This window comes from Platalea leucorodia, assembly GCF_965183815.1.
Source record: "Platalea leucorodia genome assembly, chromosome: 7".
NCBI lineage: Eukaryota > Metazoa > Chordata > Aves > Pelecaniformes > Threskiornithidae > Platalea > Platalea leucorodia.
In genome coordinates, this window is record NC_138829.1 from 69,329,162 (window position 1) to 69,347,089 (window position 17,928).

The following is a 17,928-nucleotide window of genomic DNA, read 5'->3' on the forward strand; positions in this document are numbered from 1 at the left end:
GCACTCCACCGGGGCGATGAGAGACACTACAATGATATCTTTTTAAAAACGTGACGAGCTGCTCTGTCTTGGACAATCTGGACATCATGAATGCTGTAACTGAGCCTTGAATACAGGTTTGGTGGGGGGTTTCCCCATTGGTAGAGTTCTCCATCCGGTTTGTCAGCCAAGACTGCAATAGCACAAAGCCTTACCCAGCTGGGAGCCATAAAACCAGTGCTGGAGAGAAAACGGAAACCTTCTGCAGAAGGTCAGTCTTTTCACATTGACTTGGAGGATGGGAAACTGAGCCTTTCCTCTTGGAGACGGTGAAAGACGGTATGGGATGCCCACTATGGATTACGAGGGTGATCATGAATGCCTGAGAAAAGCAACTTTATACAGATTTTAATTAGTGGTTACAGCAGGAGGGAATTTCTTATCTTAGCAGGCCAGGAGAGGGGGACTTTCCATATCCAAACCAGGAGGCTGAGAAGGCAGCCCTTATTGCCTTACTCCAACGCTGTCCTTAAATATGCAGTACTCCGGTGTCTTGAGAAGGCTGTCGGTTTGTTTCCCGCAGGCTCATGAACAGTTCTTACCCTCGCTCTGCTTTCCTTTGCAGGGAAATAGAAGTTACTGGGAAGGTCCATGGACAATCTTGTGGCTACAGAGATAAACTGTTAAGTTGGGGGAAAAAAAAAATTCCATGTATCCCAATAGTAACATCTGCATTAGTTTTTGTGAAGGTTCTTCTGGGGTGTTGGATTTTGATTTAATACCTGATTTTGGGGTATTAATTTCAGTAACATTAGTAAAGGCTTCCATAGGTTTTAGATTGTAATGGAAACAGGAGCAGCTGGGTTCATGGATGATCTAGCGGCTCCAGATGGAAGTTGGTAGGCTAAGATATTCTCCGACCGGATAAAGCCCTAAGAAACCTGGTCTGATCTCATAGGTGACCTTGCTTTGAGCAGAAGGCTGGAGTAGAGATCTCCTGAGGTCATTCTAACCTGAATCAAGCTGTCATCCTATGAAAATAGAGAATACACTTTACAGAAATGAATGCAGATGTTAGGACAGAGAAGATGGTTCCCATCTAGAAAACAAATGATGCATTTTGAAAAGATTGTTATGCCAGTTATTTTACAGTCTGAAGTTACACAAACCTGATAGAGGAACTTCTGTTTTCCTAATGCAAGCCTATGGAGAGAGCAGTATGAATCTTTCAACACTGATGGAGTCCTACAAGATTCAGCTGGGTTTAACCAGGACCACATTTTAATTGGGGAAGCACAAAGATTCTGAATAGATGATTAAAAACATCGCTAAGAAGTTTTTACATTAACTTTGTTAATATGAAAAAGATTCTTTAAAAAAATGGGCATTTACAACCACACATTATCTGTACATCAAAGGAAAAAGTATTTGCCTCGATTCTAAGGTAAGTTCATATGATTACAAAGATCTTCGTAAGCAGGTGAGCTAAGGGAGAGAAGGAGAGAGGTTGTGGGTTCACATTTTTGCTTTAATATTTTGCACTTCTATAATCTCTTTCATCTAAGGATTTCAAAGCACTCTATGGACATTAATGAATTAAGCCTCACAGCAGTCCTGAGAGAAAAGGTAATGATTTAAAGATTGAAATTCAAAGAGATGAATGGATATAAGTGGGAAATCGCATTCCTAAAATTTCATATAGTACTTAGACCATATGGAAAATCCGCTATTTTCCTCTTCATTTATATCCTATGTGCCTTCAAGGCAACTCACAGTACTGGAAAAATTGTTAAGAAGCGGTTACCACTGCTTACATACAAACAGTTTGGATACAATGACAACAGTAGCAGCAGAATAAACAGGGAATAGATCAGACGGCAAAAACCAGGGGTTGTTTTGAACATGTTAAACGGAATTTCAGCCTACAGAGGTAAAAAATTTTACAGAATACTTTTGTATTGAAACAGATTTGCTTTACAAATTACAACACTCGGGATTGTATGAAATAACTTAACCAAGACAGTAGAGTTAGAGAAATGCTCTCCTGCTCCGAATCAAACCCAGTCTCTGAACGCAGAGGCCACAGAAGAAGGAAGGAGTCTTGACACTCACTGGAATGGAGGCAAGGAAAATGCACAGCATACACTACATTAAAATGCACTTACATCTTTAATGAGCAGCCAAATTCCTGTGCCTTTGCTAACCTGACAAGTTTCGCATATAAATAATTCTGTTGATGGTTAGCAGAATTCATCCCAAAGGATGCAGTATCGTGTGCAATGACAAAAACAGTATCTTTCAGAAAGCAAGCGAAGCCTTTGATGCACGGGGATGTGGCATTTCAGGAGGTGAGCAGGTATTCTGTGAAGTCTCGCAACTTTTCTTCCCCTTTTATGTTTCCATTGGTCACAGATACACTTTTCTCTCAAGCATACCTGCAGTTCTCCAAGCTGTAAACATTCATAAGCAAAGACCCAAAGGGAAAGCGCCTTGTATCTTCCAGGGAGAATATGTGCTGTAATCATGAAATGAGAGATCTCTCTTGATGTACAGCTTTCATTCAATGGAAGAGTCAACAGTCGCGTTAAGGGCATGTAATTTCCTAGCTCAGAAATTCTTGCTGTCCTGGGGCATTAGGAAATGAACCTCTTTGCAATTTGTTTGGTTTTTTTTTTTTCAAGTTTTTTTTGTAATTGATTATTCATACTTTGAACAGAGCTAGAAACTAAGAAGTATCTGCTTACAGAGAAAATAGCTTCACATCAATCAAGAAAACCTGCAATTACAAGTGGAAGCTCATTTCACACTCTATAAAAAGAAGACAAGACCTGAGTTATAATACATGTGTATTAGCCTTTATTTACAATTATGATAATCAAGCTTCACATCTAGGAGCAGTTTTTCCTGTAGCAGGGCACTATTCTAAGTGTTCAACTATAACAGCTGCCGAGTCTCTTTGGCCACCAACCATTTGGTTCAAAACAGCAGCATCATTTAAAGGCGATCCGCCCCTTTGCTTTGTGCTGCTACATATCTCTGGCTCTTCAGGGAGTATGGCAAGCTGAAAAAACGTCCGACCCCAAAATCAACAGCACTATGCAGATTAACCAGGAACAGCAGTATTGCAGCAAGCCAGCCGCATCTATCCCTCTAAAACTACTCTAAGGTCTTAGAAAGTAAAAGCAGATGTACGAAGTCATGCCAAAAATGAGTTTTGCTCAATATCCTATCCCTAGCAGTGCTCGATAACCAAAGTCTGTGAAAAGATGGAAGAACAAACCAAGCAGAGAGTTATATTTCTGTACTGTATACTCCCAGCTTCCAGCAATTTGTGGCTCATAGCCTGAGCCAGGCGATGCCTTTTAGCTCTTGTATTAGAAAAGAGATTAAATGAATACTCCCAAGTCTTCCCTGAAGATAAAGAGCTGGACAATCATAGGCACCCTGGCATCCCACACAATTTCCTCATCTGTTTGCATTAAATAGGTAAAACTGTGTATGAATTCCCATGGGGGTACGGGTAGCAAACAAAGCCAGACCCTTCTCAGTAGTGCCCAGTGAAAGGACAGGAAGAAACGGGCACGAGGTGAAATACAGGAAATTCTGTTTAAATATTTTTAAAGTGGGTTTCTTTTTGTTTGTTTTTGGTTTGGGTTTGTTTGTTTGTTTTAGTTTAAGGGTGATCAGACACTGGAACAGGTTGCCAAGAGAGGTTGTGTAGTCTCCATCCTCAGACACAGTCCTGGACGATCTGCTGTAGCTGACCCTGGTTGAGCAGGGGGTTAAACTAGGTGATGTCCAGAGATGCCTTCCAACCTCAGCTACTCTGTGATTGTGTGAAATAGCCTTGATGAGCAAGTAGTAGTGCGTTGCAAAAGATCCAGACCTAAAGGATTTCTGTTCTTCCTGACTTGAAGCAAGACTTGAAACTTCATCTTCCACAGCCCAAACTCTTGTATTCTGTATGAATAACTGTCTGCGGTCAGGCCAGAAAGTCACGCGCGCTTAGTGGTTCTCCAGAGCTTAACAGTTAAGATATTCCCTCAGTATATGGATAAGACAATTATTCAGTACATTTATCTTTAGTTCTCTTGGATGAGCAAGCTCTCACATAAGTCAACAGCAAAAGTGCTACCAACTTTAAACTAGGGGCTGTCCCAGCAAAAATATATTATTTTTTTTAACCTTTTGGGTCGCAGGTGCTTACGCACTAACGGTTTATCATCAACAGAACCTGAATCTTTCAGCTCCAAAGTACAAATGAAAACTTGAACTAACAGTTTTAATGACTGGTAACAAATGCAAGATCAAAACAATCTCTCTGTCCCTGCACTATATAAATTATAAGTAGGCAAAAGCATACATTTCATCAAGGGGTCATGCATCTCAGAGAAAACAGTGAAGCATTTGAGAGGTCTGCAAAATTCAAGCTCCCAGACTGGGCTTCGTCTCAAAAATCTTCACACACACATCATTAACAGATTAAGAGCTTAAACCTCCAGTTTCTCAGTACCAGCTTCTCTCATTTGAAGGTTATTTTATCTTTTATAAGTAGCAACAGCCCTTATCTTCTCTATGGCTTAGCCATTAAGACATGGCATTTATTTCGGTTACTATTAATGCATCTGGATGAACAGCAAAATTTTACTTTCTAATCCAAACTCTATAATGATGTGCAGCATCAAGATACATATAGTTCTTTCCTTTTGAAAAGCAGAGGCAACACGTTTGCGAACTCCTATAGAAGTTAAGTTGTCAGGACTCTCTCAGTGTTCTTGATATGCTGTACACACACCACCGCGTTTTACTTTTCAGTACCCGAAGTTTTTGGCCAAGATGCTGCTTATCCCAAGCTAACAGACCTCAGGCACCCCCCATAGCTCAGGAGGGCTCTTTAATCCAGAGCTGAAAAACATTAAAGGTAGAAGATTTTTTAGATCTCAACGGTAGTTTGTTTGTTCTCATATGTGGAAATGCCTTTGGAGTGTTTAAGTGCTAAATTCTTACTTTCTGACAAGCTGCTCCCTTACCTATGTTTTTCACTTTCAAAATCTCTCCCGTAGAGCCCTGAAGCAAGGGTGTTTAAACTATGCATCTAAACTGAATAATGTCTATTAAAGAAGAAATGTGTAAGGAAGCCTAAGGATGGCTGAATCTGTCTTTCTTGACAGCAGCTGCTTACATCCAAGAAGTCAATGTTTCCTCTGACAAAGTGAAACATGTTCTTCCTGTATTAGTTGTTATTAAAAAAGTTTAAACCAAATTCCCAAATCCAAACATTCAGACACCAGGAAGATCAGAATTCCAGATTAAAAACAGTAAGTAACACCTTATCTTGCATAACACACTCAAAATCAAGCTCTAACTCCCGAGTTTATGCTTCTGATCATTTATTACTAAGATTGGCTTCACTATTAGCCTCTACTTTTAGGGAGCTGATGAACATGGATTGGCTTTGCTTGTATTATTCACTCCAAAAGCTAATGATGTCCTATTATAATTTAATTATTTCCATGACACTGACACTAGCAAGTACTAATTCAAATACTAGTTCTAAAATACGACTGATGCCAAAAGTTCCTCTGCTGGCTTGGGTGCCCCAAGCTGGCCGAGCAAACCCAAGAAAGTAAGAACAAAGCTAAGATTAGAATTCAGGTGGTTCCTAGTCCAAGCCGAGGCTTTCAGTGTCTCAGCGAGGCGTGCAGCCTGGCCGCTGGCTGACTGCGTGACCCTACAGTGGCACGTACAAGTAACAGCAATGTTCCACCAAAGAGAGTTTTAATCAGATTTACAAAAATCCCACGAGGAATAAAGGAAACGTGTTTGTTGCCAAGACGGGTTTGCACAATATTGAGCTGTCGCCTTGTTCACTTCTGCTGTTGTCAAATCAACTTGCTATGGTCTCTCCCCATTGTGTATCCTGTAAACCTATCAACAATTGCTAGTTATCACATATTGTCCTATTTAAACACCAAACAAATTTTCATTGCAGTTAACAGGAACTGTCTTTACTTTGTTAGCAAGTTTCTGCTCCCATGCTAATTTAATCAGTTCAAGCAGTTACAGAAAATGAAAATCCATCCTAACGTTAGCCAAAATTTACTGGAGTGCAAAACAAACGTAATACATGTATTTCATACTGGCAGTCCTAACCTGACACCTTTAAACACATAACTTTTTCAGGGGAAGGAGAAGACAGAAGAAATAGCGTGAGCTCTGCAGCGCTTGGCTGCTGTGGAGGAGCCAAGAGAGGCATCAGTTTGGTGGCAATGTGCACCTCAGGTGACCATCTTTCTGCCTTTTTATAAACTGTTAAAATAAAGCTGAAGGAGAGTTGAAACAAGACCTAAAGAACCAATATCCAACGTAACCACAACTGGATCATGTTTATTCTGGCTAATTTCTTCTTTACAGTCAATGTCTCCTAGACTACTTGCAGCAAGGAATCTTTTTTTGAAAATTGCAGTAAAATTAATACCAATAAAAGGTCCCTATATTTTTCAGTAATTTCACCTGAAACCTAGCTGCTACTGCTTATGCCTTGTAGGAGAAATTTCTCTATGGGAATTATGTGCAGAGACCAGGTACTTGTAGATAAAATGGAGGTTCCATACCAAAAATACTCTGGATCAAGCATGTAAAAAAAGAACATGCTTCCCTTTCCCACTTCCCTCCCCCCCCTTTTTTTTTTGTCTGGGTCAGGGAAAGAGGGCATTGGGCAAAGAATATTATGACTATTGACCTGAGACAGTCTCCTGGAAATAATCTAACAGCAGGGAACAGCAAGTCCTTTTCAAAACCAATGAAGCAAGAAAATGCTGTTGACCAAGCTATTGTGAGAGATTTGAGGGAGGGGAGAGGGGAAAAAAAAAGATGGAGAAAAATGATGCCTTAGACTCATACTTAATATTTCCTTTAAAAGAAAACCACATCTTTTCAAGGCCATCACTTTTATGCCATCTTTATCGTAACTAGCCCTTGTTCCAAAAAAGACACTTGTTTTTAGCGGCAGCCAGCCGGCATGCTTAGGCTTATGACTGCAGGATGTTTGCTCACAGCATGCAGTGCTACATAGCCTTGGGCTTTCCCTGATCTCTCTCTCTCCTTATAATGCCCTATGATAGCTTTGAAAAACAAAACAGTATTTCTGTAAACTTAATATCAGTTTATGTCCTTCTTCAGGGGCTCTATCTTTTCAGTAAAAGGCCACTGTCTGGGACATAGGAATTCTGAAATCTTCACATTTTTATTAAAAAAAAAAGCTAGGGAAAAAAACCCCAAAACATATTCCCAGTCCTGATAGCAGCAGCAGCCAGCATTGCCAGGACCACTTTCACTGTGAAATTATGGCCTCATAGAGACTCTGAGGGCAAGGACCACCTTGCTGGGATACGTTTTGCATGTGTTACTTCAAGATGCTACTACCAGTACCAGCTGGGTCAAGCACTATAGCAAAGTTGGCCCTAGGAACACAGCGCACATATTAACTACAGATGCTTTTTTTCCCCTCTACAAAACCCCTTTTGTTTCAGAATTACAATGGACAATATTGATATATTGTTGGATCTGCACCTAATGGTACTTAAAAACATAATGAAGTACCTATATGCTCTCTCAAATAAACAACGTTCACCATCTTAAATAACTTAAGAATGACTGTAGATGAGATGTGGTTGTGTTACAGAAACTTCCCACTCAGGATTTGGGTTTTGTTTGGTTTTAATGATCTTTCATTCTTTTTGCTGATCTTTCATTCTTTTTGTGTATGTGCACAGGCACACAGAGTAGTTTCTCACTGAAATACAAAACCCTCAATGTTAATTCATCCTTTGAGTTAATCCATTTACGCTGAAAGCCAAGAGACTGAAATTATTATTGTTGTGGACTGACAGTTAGGGGCTCCATCAGGAAGCCGTAGCAGTGGATTTGACTTTCCCGGTTCCTCATCATTTTCCCACATCAAGTCTGCTAATCTAAACCGTACATAAACAAAGGGGGGTTTATTGTCTGTGAGTGTTCGGAAAGTCAAAACTGAAGCTGTGTATGAACTCTGGCTTTTATTTATGGCATTTGTTGGCGAAACAGACACTTTTTTCCCACCACATCATAAAGGAGAGTGGAATCCTGCTCTAATAACACCAGGAATCGTCTATTCTTATTACTCAGATACGTGTAGCCACTATTCACACAGAGCAATTTCATGAATAAGTTCGTACATATTTACATTTTTAACCATGATATCACACCTTAGGATTCTTTTTTAAGGAAGAATTCCCTGGTTATTTCAAGAAGTAAAAACCAAAACAGAGCAGGCAGCTTTTAAGAACTTTGAATACTTATCTATAAAAGAAAGTTCTTCTACTGTATCAAAGGCAGATGTTCTGCAGAAGCACCAACACCAATGTGCAGAAAAAAAAAATCTGAACTATTAATGAAATAATGAAGATACTTTTCCACATATTTAGGTATCAAATAAATAGCCAAGAAAAACATGATGAAAGAATAAAGAAAAAGACTAAACAAAAATGCCACAAACCACCTTTTGGGATGAAAGCAAGCATGTGTAATGGGAGCCGAAAGGGTAATACATTCACAAAGCTGTAAGTGCCTGAAAATGAAGGCTTAGAATGAAAGCACCTCTTCAGCCATAACTCTAATGTCACTAATGTAAAGCTATAACCTTTTTTCCTATGTTCTCACTATTATCCAAGCGCTAAGTGTCAGTTAAGATGATGTGAGAGAGAAGGAATTTTCAGTGGGGTGGAAATCTTTTGTTGCCTGTTTTCTTATATATAGGAATGTTATGAACAAAATTTCAATTTTGTCATGGCTTTTAACTAATCTCTGGTTTACTGCTGCTGTGACAACCTTTTAAGGAGGTAGACTGTGAAATTAAATGATACTTTAACACTCTAATAGACTGAAAGTATCTTTTTTTTTTTAAACCAAAAATAGCAGTTTCAATATTAACACTGGAAAGGTTAAAGCCCATATCTATGATGAAAGTGGGCAAGAAGCAGGTTTGTTAGCGAGCAGGAACGGATACCAGTTCAAGCTTCTGATACCTTTTTTGTATTTTGAGGGCTGGTAGATAAAATGCCACTGCCTGGAGTCAAAGAATTCCTTTGCTTTACAAATTTTCGTGTTAGTACCAGGAAAAATGTAGTATTTTTACCTAACTATTTTACAGAAGAGAAAAAGAAGGGAAATGATGTATGAAAAAAGTCCTCCTCGCCCACAATCTGTCATTCTTTCATAATATAGCTCCTATGAGAATAGTCACAGTGGTGTTTGCAGCACTGCTTAAAGAATAAGATACTAATCAGAGCAAGCAAGAAAGCAGAATATATCCATGAGTTAGCAGTCAAGCTCAACCTACTGTTTGTTTCACTTCATAACTGCATATTTGCAAGGTTTCAGACTTAAGGCAGACTATGGATTTGAGTGGGATACCTGAATTTTTAACTGACTCGCTCTCCAGAGGAGCATGAAGAAATTCGGATTCACTGTATTCATGACTTCTGCTTAAAGTGAAAAGACTCTTTGGCTGCAATTTCTAGTATGTGTACAAGATTTTATTCTCTTTTAAAAAATAATTCATGTAAATGATAAATATCTATATTGAGGTACTTTAAATAACATTTGTTCACTGCTTCCACGAGACATAAATATAGCTGACCAGACAGGGAAAAAATAGCTATGCCTATCCTAGAAGGATACAAAGTAGGGTTTACGCAAAAATTTGTAGCTCAAAATATACCATAGGCTGCTTGTTCAAACAGGCAAGCGATAAATTTGGGGGTAAATTCTTACCAAGTTGCTATATTCAGGGTCTTCTACCTTGACTAACTGGAAGATCAGATGCAACCCAGCTCAGCCATGCCCTCTCTTCCTTCTCCCCCTCTTTTGGCATGCTGACGTACGAACTGCTGGACTGATTTTCCCAATTAGAAAGGGCTCTGCACACTGAGTCATTTTCAGGAAATAGTTTTCATTTTTTGAGCTATTATATAAAGCACCTCACTAACACAAAACAGTCTACTACCATTTAATAGGGATACTAGATTTTCCATCCAGTATTTAAGAACCTAGTGCATGGGAACTACTATCTCATTGACAGGAACTCTGTTTATTGAGCAAACTCATTTAGTGCCATTTTACATGGCTTTTAAAGGGACAAGGGACTCCTCTTTCTTCATCCCTCTCCCTACAACTGGAGAGATGATTAATACAGGAGACAATTTCCAAAAAAAAGTTCCTCTATGTGGGAAGAGCTCTTCAGCCACTGCTTATCATGAGCTGGAGAATGAAATAACCCAGCTCTCATTTAACCACAAACATTTTCTTAGGGAATAGCCCAGATCATTGTATTTGAGTTTTTAATCCATATACATCATCAGTTGTACAAGAAAAGTTACACTACATCTCTTCCAGAGAAAGTAATTTAAAAATATCATCAGTACAGTTTCAACTATGCTCATAGCAAGACCTAACGGCTTATTATATCATTAATCAGTCTTACACAGGGCTTTGGGGTTTGGGTTGGTTTTTTTTTTTGCTAACAGTAAAATGAAGAAGTGAAGTTTAGGACCCAAAGTGTCCTAAAGTGTTCTCATCCCAAAGTGTTTTTGTACTCTCTCCTCTGAGGTAACTAGAGAATAAAATGCTTCAGTCACCCACAAGGAAAGCACTCAAACTGCAGTTATGCATCCATGCATTTGCGTATTGTCTTCTGGTTCCTCAATTTCACACTTTGCTAGAAGCACGCAGTAGCAGCAAGTTTCAATTACTCACATCTAAAACGCTTACCAATATTGATGAGCCTAAACTGTGGCATTTAGATCCCCGCTTCTGATGTAGAGACAGTATCCTTTTGAATTTTCTAACGCTGTCTGGTTATCATTCTCTTGAACACAGCTTTCTGCATCCTAAAGAGACATACTGAAGCAGAAATATGGCAACTGACACATTACTTATTACAAATCACATAAGTGCGGTAGCTTTTCTTAGCAAAGAAAAAGCATTTCTTCCTTTAAACTTAGAAGAAATGAAATGCATCCCCTGCTGCCATAAGCAATGACAGAAAGCAACCTTTTAAAATACTAAGTGGTTGCTCTGTTTATTCATACCCACGGAAATTACACGTTAGCTCGCCATATGCACAAATGGATTCACATCTATAAATCACAAGTAATTCAGTAAAGTTTACTGCAGTACAGTTAACTCAGTTTTTGGGCTTGTCAGCCCTGCTAGCATCACCCCCATTGCCTCAGAAGAAGATGGGAATCAGTCCAAAGGATCACCTAAGAAAGCATAGTCATATAAGGTATTACTACAGCAACTCCTCAGTTGATATAGCAGCAGCTAACTAGGACAGACTTACACCCTGGAGCCATTTCTATGTGAATACGGATCTGAGTTATTCCAGTCCAAGTTAAACTCACCCTTCTCTACTGACCAGGAAGTCTTAGGTCCAGGGCTAGCTGTTCTCTTACTTTATGGTCAGGAAAAATAACAGCCGTATTCAGTATTTAACGATCATCTCTTTTCTTCCATTTGCCCCCTTAATCCAGGAAAGGGAAAAAAAAAAACCCAACATTGAAATATATCTGCTGCTGGAGTTCACTCAACATTTCTATAATTAAGCCTGCTGAGAAACTCATTTTAGAGAGGTTTGGGTTTTTTTTTTTCCAGAGAGAAGGGAAAACAGATTAATTCCTTGGCAACAAAATTCTAATTAATCAAAAATGTAGCTCTATTCATTCTTAGCTTCTTCATTACAATAAAATATCAGATGTTTACTGCTGAAATTATAGTCTTGATTCAATGCAAAATCAGGTGGTTCTTAAGATTTAATTATAAAAATAAAAATTAGGTTTATTGAATCTGCACAAGTGTTTATCTTGATCTGTGATTCACTGATTACAGAGAGAAATGATTTAACATGAGGCAGGACTTTCTGCAAACATGGAGAAACATGCTTATCTCCAACCCAATAGACTGTCAATCATCCCAGCAAACTGTCCCCATGTCAACAGCGGAGAACAGCCTTTGTACCTCCTCAGCCTCATTCAAGCAATTATATGAAGGAAAACAAAATTTTCAAGAGCAATCTGGCCCGTATATAAATGCCACTTAGGGCACTACTCGCGCTGCCACCAAGGTCATCGCAGAGAGGCCTGCTTTTCGGTACGTACAAGCTTCCGTCGTGTCTGTTCCAACACAAACAGTAGCTTTCCGTGCCAATACCCCATCCGCCATCTGACTCCATTTTCTCTGTGAGCCACGTCTCTCTTCTGTTAATGACAATGCCAATATTCCCAGGATGGGGAGGTTTTGTCTTTTTGTAATTGAATGAACCTGACCTTGCCTGTATTTAATTGCTTAAAAGTTGTCTGTCAATGCTAGCTTGTGCATACTGTAATTTCTAAAGGAAAAATATTGAACCTTACTTACCTGATAGTGTTGGTCTTGAATCATGTTTTCATATGAAATCCAGCCGTTGAGAAGTGAAATAAAAAACAGCAGCAGTGCTGGCTTTTCTGGGGTTTTTTTGTTTGGTTGGTTTTTTGGTTTTGGTTGTTGTTTTTTTTTTTTCCCATAGATTTCTTGAATATGGGGGAATGGATAACAGGGAAATGTGTAGGAACTTTGCCTTTTTCCCCCCTAGACAAAAATTTTCACCTTTACTTAATATAAAGACAGTAGTTTGAATAGACTAAGAAAGCAATGGATATGCTGGCTAAACGCATGAAGGGGACATATTCTTGCACCTACAAACTCAAGAGACAGCACAAAGCTGAGCAGTTAACATTCAACAAGCTTTACCCACACTGCTCTCAGGTCTCTAATTTTGATAAGTAGCACCTTCTTCCCCTCAGGCTTTTTAGTCTACACCATCTTCTAGAATTAAGTAGCTACCTCTGCTCTGTCCCACAAAATTCAGCTGGAAATCCTCCCTAGTAAGATGCTTGAAGTTCCTCTCTACACAGGGAGATGTGAACTTCTCTGTCTTATCTCCTTAGCATGGCCTTAACCACCAGGAGGATATTCCCAATTCTTCTGTTGAAGCTCTTTCACTTGTAGAGCATAACTGACTTTTTAGAGAAAAAAAGACATTGCAATTGAAAAGTGAGGGCATCCACCTGCCATTCTTGCCCTACACCAAACAATACACAGGTATTTTGTGTGAAATATTCACTGGAGACACCAGGACGACCTTCTCCCAGATGCATGCGCTGTGATAGATTCTGGTTCTTTTTCACTCTTTGGCCCGATACACGTTTATCTACAATATTCATCATGCAGAAAATTTAAAACAATCCCAGACACAGCCAGAGGCAGCTATTTGGGTGCCTGGGGAAGCTGGAATGGGCTTCGCTAGAGGGAAGGGACCCAGCATCTAAAGCCCACTATCAACTGCGAGTCAAGCAGAGATTTTAGAAAATCTAAGCCCAGTTTTCAACTAAGCACCTCAATTACTGGAAAATCCTTCCTTGTGTATTTTGTGCTCGTGAACAGAATATCAAAATAGAGTCTTTGGTTCAGCTGACGCTCCTGGATGCTACTGTAATTTGGACAAGAAACAGCAAATATGTGTAAAACCAACTGGTTGCTGTCCCACCCTATTGACAAACCTTCACACGCAGCCTCACACCACCACAGAGGAGCTGGACCTGCCGGGTGCACGTACACACAGCTGAACATCATTTCACGTGCCAAAGTTCTCTAAAGAGGAGGCTTCCCTTTTTGAAACGAACAACGAAAAGGCATCCCTTACTTGAGAGGACGCACGGCAAGCTTCCTTCAGGATAAATGGCCCTTGAAAAAGGCGCCTACATGACTGTTAACAGCCTATTATACTTCATCTCACCAGTGCAGCGTGCCGAGCGTCCTTCCAGGGCCCTGTCATTTTAATGGACAACTCTCCATTGTGGCTAAACACTGTCGGTCCCTCCGGGGGAAAAAGGAGCAAACTCTGCAAATCGTCTATACCTGACTGACAGGCCAGGTTTTGGAGTACAGCCAGGAGGGAATTCGCAGTAAAAACCCAGTTAATCATAATCTTCACTGGATGCAAAATTTTCCCGTGTCAGATTATTCAGAAGAAAAAAGGCTCTTTGTTAGAGCACCACACATTTCCCTGCATTCTCTGAGGGGGGGAAACAAAACACAACAAGATAGCTAAGAAATGAATATTCAAATGCATTTAAGTTTCTTTTTCCCCTTTGTATCTTCGCAAGAAAATATCCTCAGAGAATTATCATTTCTGTGAAGAATTGGTGAGGCTGCCAAGCAAAGCAAACCGGATTTTATTTTGATGGGCACACTGCAATGTGTATTTATCATCCTCTGTGCCTTCTTGGAGCATGAGTATTACTGCATTATACTGTCTATGCCAACGACCTCATCTGGAATATTATAATGCCCAGAGAGCACCCTAAATGCATTTGTCTAGTTATGAGCCTTAATTGCTAGGCTTTCAGCAGGAATACACTAAAATGGTACTAAACTCAAGTTTCCTTCAATAATCAAGGACTGTAAATTATTTTCTCATACAGTTCTAGGTTAATATATGTTTGACTACATACTTTTTTTCCAATAAAAATATTTCAAAAGAGTGAAACATAGCTTTAATCTTTTGGGAAAAAAAACACCCTTAAGAACTTGATATTAACAACATTTTTCATTTCTCTTGACTTCTGTGATATTTTAATGAAAAGCTTCATTGTAAGGCTTTGGTAAATGACATTTTACAGTCATTTTAAGTAACAAAAATTGTTAATTACTTACAACATGAAATTATACCTATTTTAACAATAAGAATTACAATCAGCTTTTGAAAAACAGCACTCAAAATACTTTGTCTACAAAATATTATTCCATTATTTTATAAACGGAAACATAGAGGGCTCAGGAGCCCACTGCTGGGGGGTGGTACATCTTTGAAAAGTCTATGAAACTTAAGGATTAATTTAGTCATTCTTTCTTGCTTGCTCTTTTCACTCAGCTCTGCCAGTTCTAGTTAAAAGTACAGCTCAACTGTCATTAGAATTTAAAGCACTAAGTATTTTCTACTAATAAGACAAAACTGCAAAAAACTCAGTCCTTTCATAGGTTGGTATCACTTTCTAGCAGCAGCCTAACAGGCTTCTGAGTGCAAGCTCAGCTGGGATTTTAACTAGAACACCACAGACGAGCATTTACGACTAAAACCCTCCTGACCATCTTCTGTTTGCAAGAGTGGACACGTGTCAGCACTTGCTACGCCAGCAAATAATACCTTCACAGATTGATGCAGCAAGAGATTTAGTGAGAAAGTTATAATGAACCTCTGAGCATATTTAAGGAAAAACAACTGCCAGAGAATAAGGCAAGGATAATTACTGTTGACATGTTTAATCCCTTTGTGGCAGATGAAATAATTCAGCTTGGTTAAGATGCTACATACAGAATATAGAAGAGTGTTTCAATAGAGATGGCATTTGGAACAGAAGATGGCAGGTGCAAGTAAAATTTATTTCAGATATTATGGGCTTTGTGGTGGATTTACTGTACTCAAGCAGCATTCTCCAGGGGAAAAAAGAAAAAGGTTATCTAAGCAGTGCTGAGTAACTCCCACTACACACAAAAGACACAGGAAAACCAGCTAATGGAAAGAAAAGTCTGTTTTCAACTCGTAACAGAATTTTGCTTTTAATTACACACAGAAGAAACTCAGAATCCACTATTGCCTTTATGCCATTATAACGCATGCCATTTCCGAGAAGTAAGGGATTTTTATTACCCATTCCACAACGTGGAATCCACAGCACAAACTAATAGTCTGACTTTCAGATGTACTTACTACAAGGAAGACTGGATACAGGGCGTATGGTGCCGAGTACCTTCGAAAAACCCAGACATCTCAAATTGCGGAAGATTCTTCAGTAAGTAATCCTTTCAGCTAGAAAGAAGGAAAGAGGAATGGTGAATCCCTGTTCAGTGTGTTCATCAGGACACCACAAACTTAAAGATAATTATAACGCACTCATGTCCCAGCGCAGGCGCCTGTCACGTGCCCGTTGCTGTGGTACCTGACAGCCTGCAAGAATGCACCTCGTGTGGGTGGGATTACCCCAGAGCAGGCTTAAAAGAGAGTCAATGTGAAACAAATGAGCTGTCAGATGTTAGAGCAAGAGAAACTACAGAGCAAGAAGCACCTTAAGATGGAAAGGTGGCTCACGTTAGAAAGGCAGAGCTGGCCAGAAGGTTTAAAGCAAGACATGTGAAGAGCAAACACAAAGAAACAGCTTTCAAACACAATATGGTACAAAAATTCAGGGAAAGGAGAATTTCATTGAAATGGAGAACCATCTTCAAATAGAAAACACTACTAACGTTCTTGAACCAAATTCATTCCTCATGTAAATCCTCTGAAACCAGACAGCTTACACTAGAGGAAAATTTCTTCCTTGGTGTGAATGCAACATTCTTCCAACTCCATGAGTTAAGCCAAACAATTCAACACAAGAATATTGTGAATCTGTTCAGTTGAACCAGAGGAGTAAAGCATGTCTGTACAATGTCAGCGCAGTCTGTTTTGTTAATCCTACAGCACAAAGTATTCTGCTATTGACATGCCATTTAACATTACATGTGTCATTTCTCTGTTAAAGCACTGAGAGGGGATGGAATTTGTGTAAGAATCTGTTTTTTGAATGAATATTAACTTTTGGATGTATCTGTGCAGTAGGAATCCTTTTGAATAAGAACTTAGATGCTGCTTGTTGGCAAGAACGTAATGAAAGCAGGTCTTCAGAAAAATGCTTGGTAGGCTGCTTTAAGAATCCATGCTAGATTCCACTATAAATACATGACAGAAGAAATAAAAAAATAAGTTAAGCGGTTTCAGTAGCACAATCACTTAGGGAAATAGGATCTCCCAAAGGCTCCTGCAAATAACAATTAATAGCAAGCTTTTTTACTCCATCACATAAAATATTTTGTCAGGGAATTAACTTTTTATTGTATAGTCATGCCAAGTTTTTCGTTGAACAGTAATATCAGATACTACTTAATACTATCATGTGTGGTTGACCTATATGCAACAGTAACCTCTGCGATATCACAACAGAGCTCGTGACATTATCTATTACAACGCTGCCTGGTGCTGTCAAAGTAGCACTAAAAGAGCCCCTCTTTTCAGTAGATCCCAACTGAGAATGAATACCATCGCAGCCCCTCGTAACTCCTTGGTTCATACACAGGCACTACTGACTTCTCATCTCTTAGGCATTTATCCGCCCCTCGTCTTTATTGCTCCTCTCTGAGCATTCATCTTCTCATCTTCCTTTCAATCATCAGCAAAAGGCAGCGCTGGGAGAATATCCAACACAAAGAAGCATGGACTGATGGACGCAGAAGCTTGCAGCATAGATCCCTGTAAGACCAAAGCATGCAATGTGCAATGGATCTGCAGGTTCTATAGAAAGGCTGTATTTTTTTATGTATATATAAATATATATAAATACATATATATAAAAATGTGGAGGGTTCTGTCACTACTATAACAATCTCTTTTCAGGAACAGAGTTGACCCTGTGTTTTAGCTGGCCCATGAACTTCTGACTTCAGTGAGTTGGGTAGAAAGCACACAAAGTAGTAAAAAAAATAATATAAATCTAATCCTCTAGTTCAAGGACGTGAAGCAAACAGGCCTTTGCTCCAACTTACACTTTAGATTTGGATCTGGAAGTAACATCTCAGTGAGACTTGGCTGTATGTTTCTCTTTAGCAAGCAGAATTCCTCTTCATTTCTCAAAAAAATTGATTCACTTAAATGGCCACGAGTCTCAACTCTTAGTAGAGATAGCTCATCTCCGAAACATTGAAAGAACGAAATTTACAATACACTAAAATAATTTTGATGCTATTACCTGTAAAATGTTTGACTGCAAAGAGTAGAAT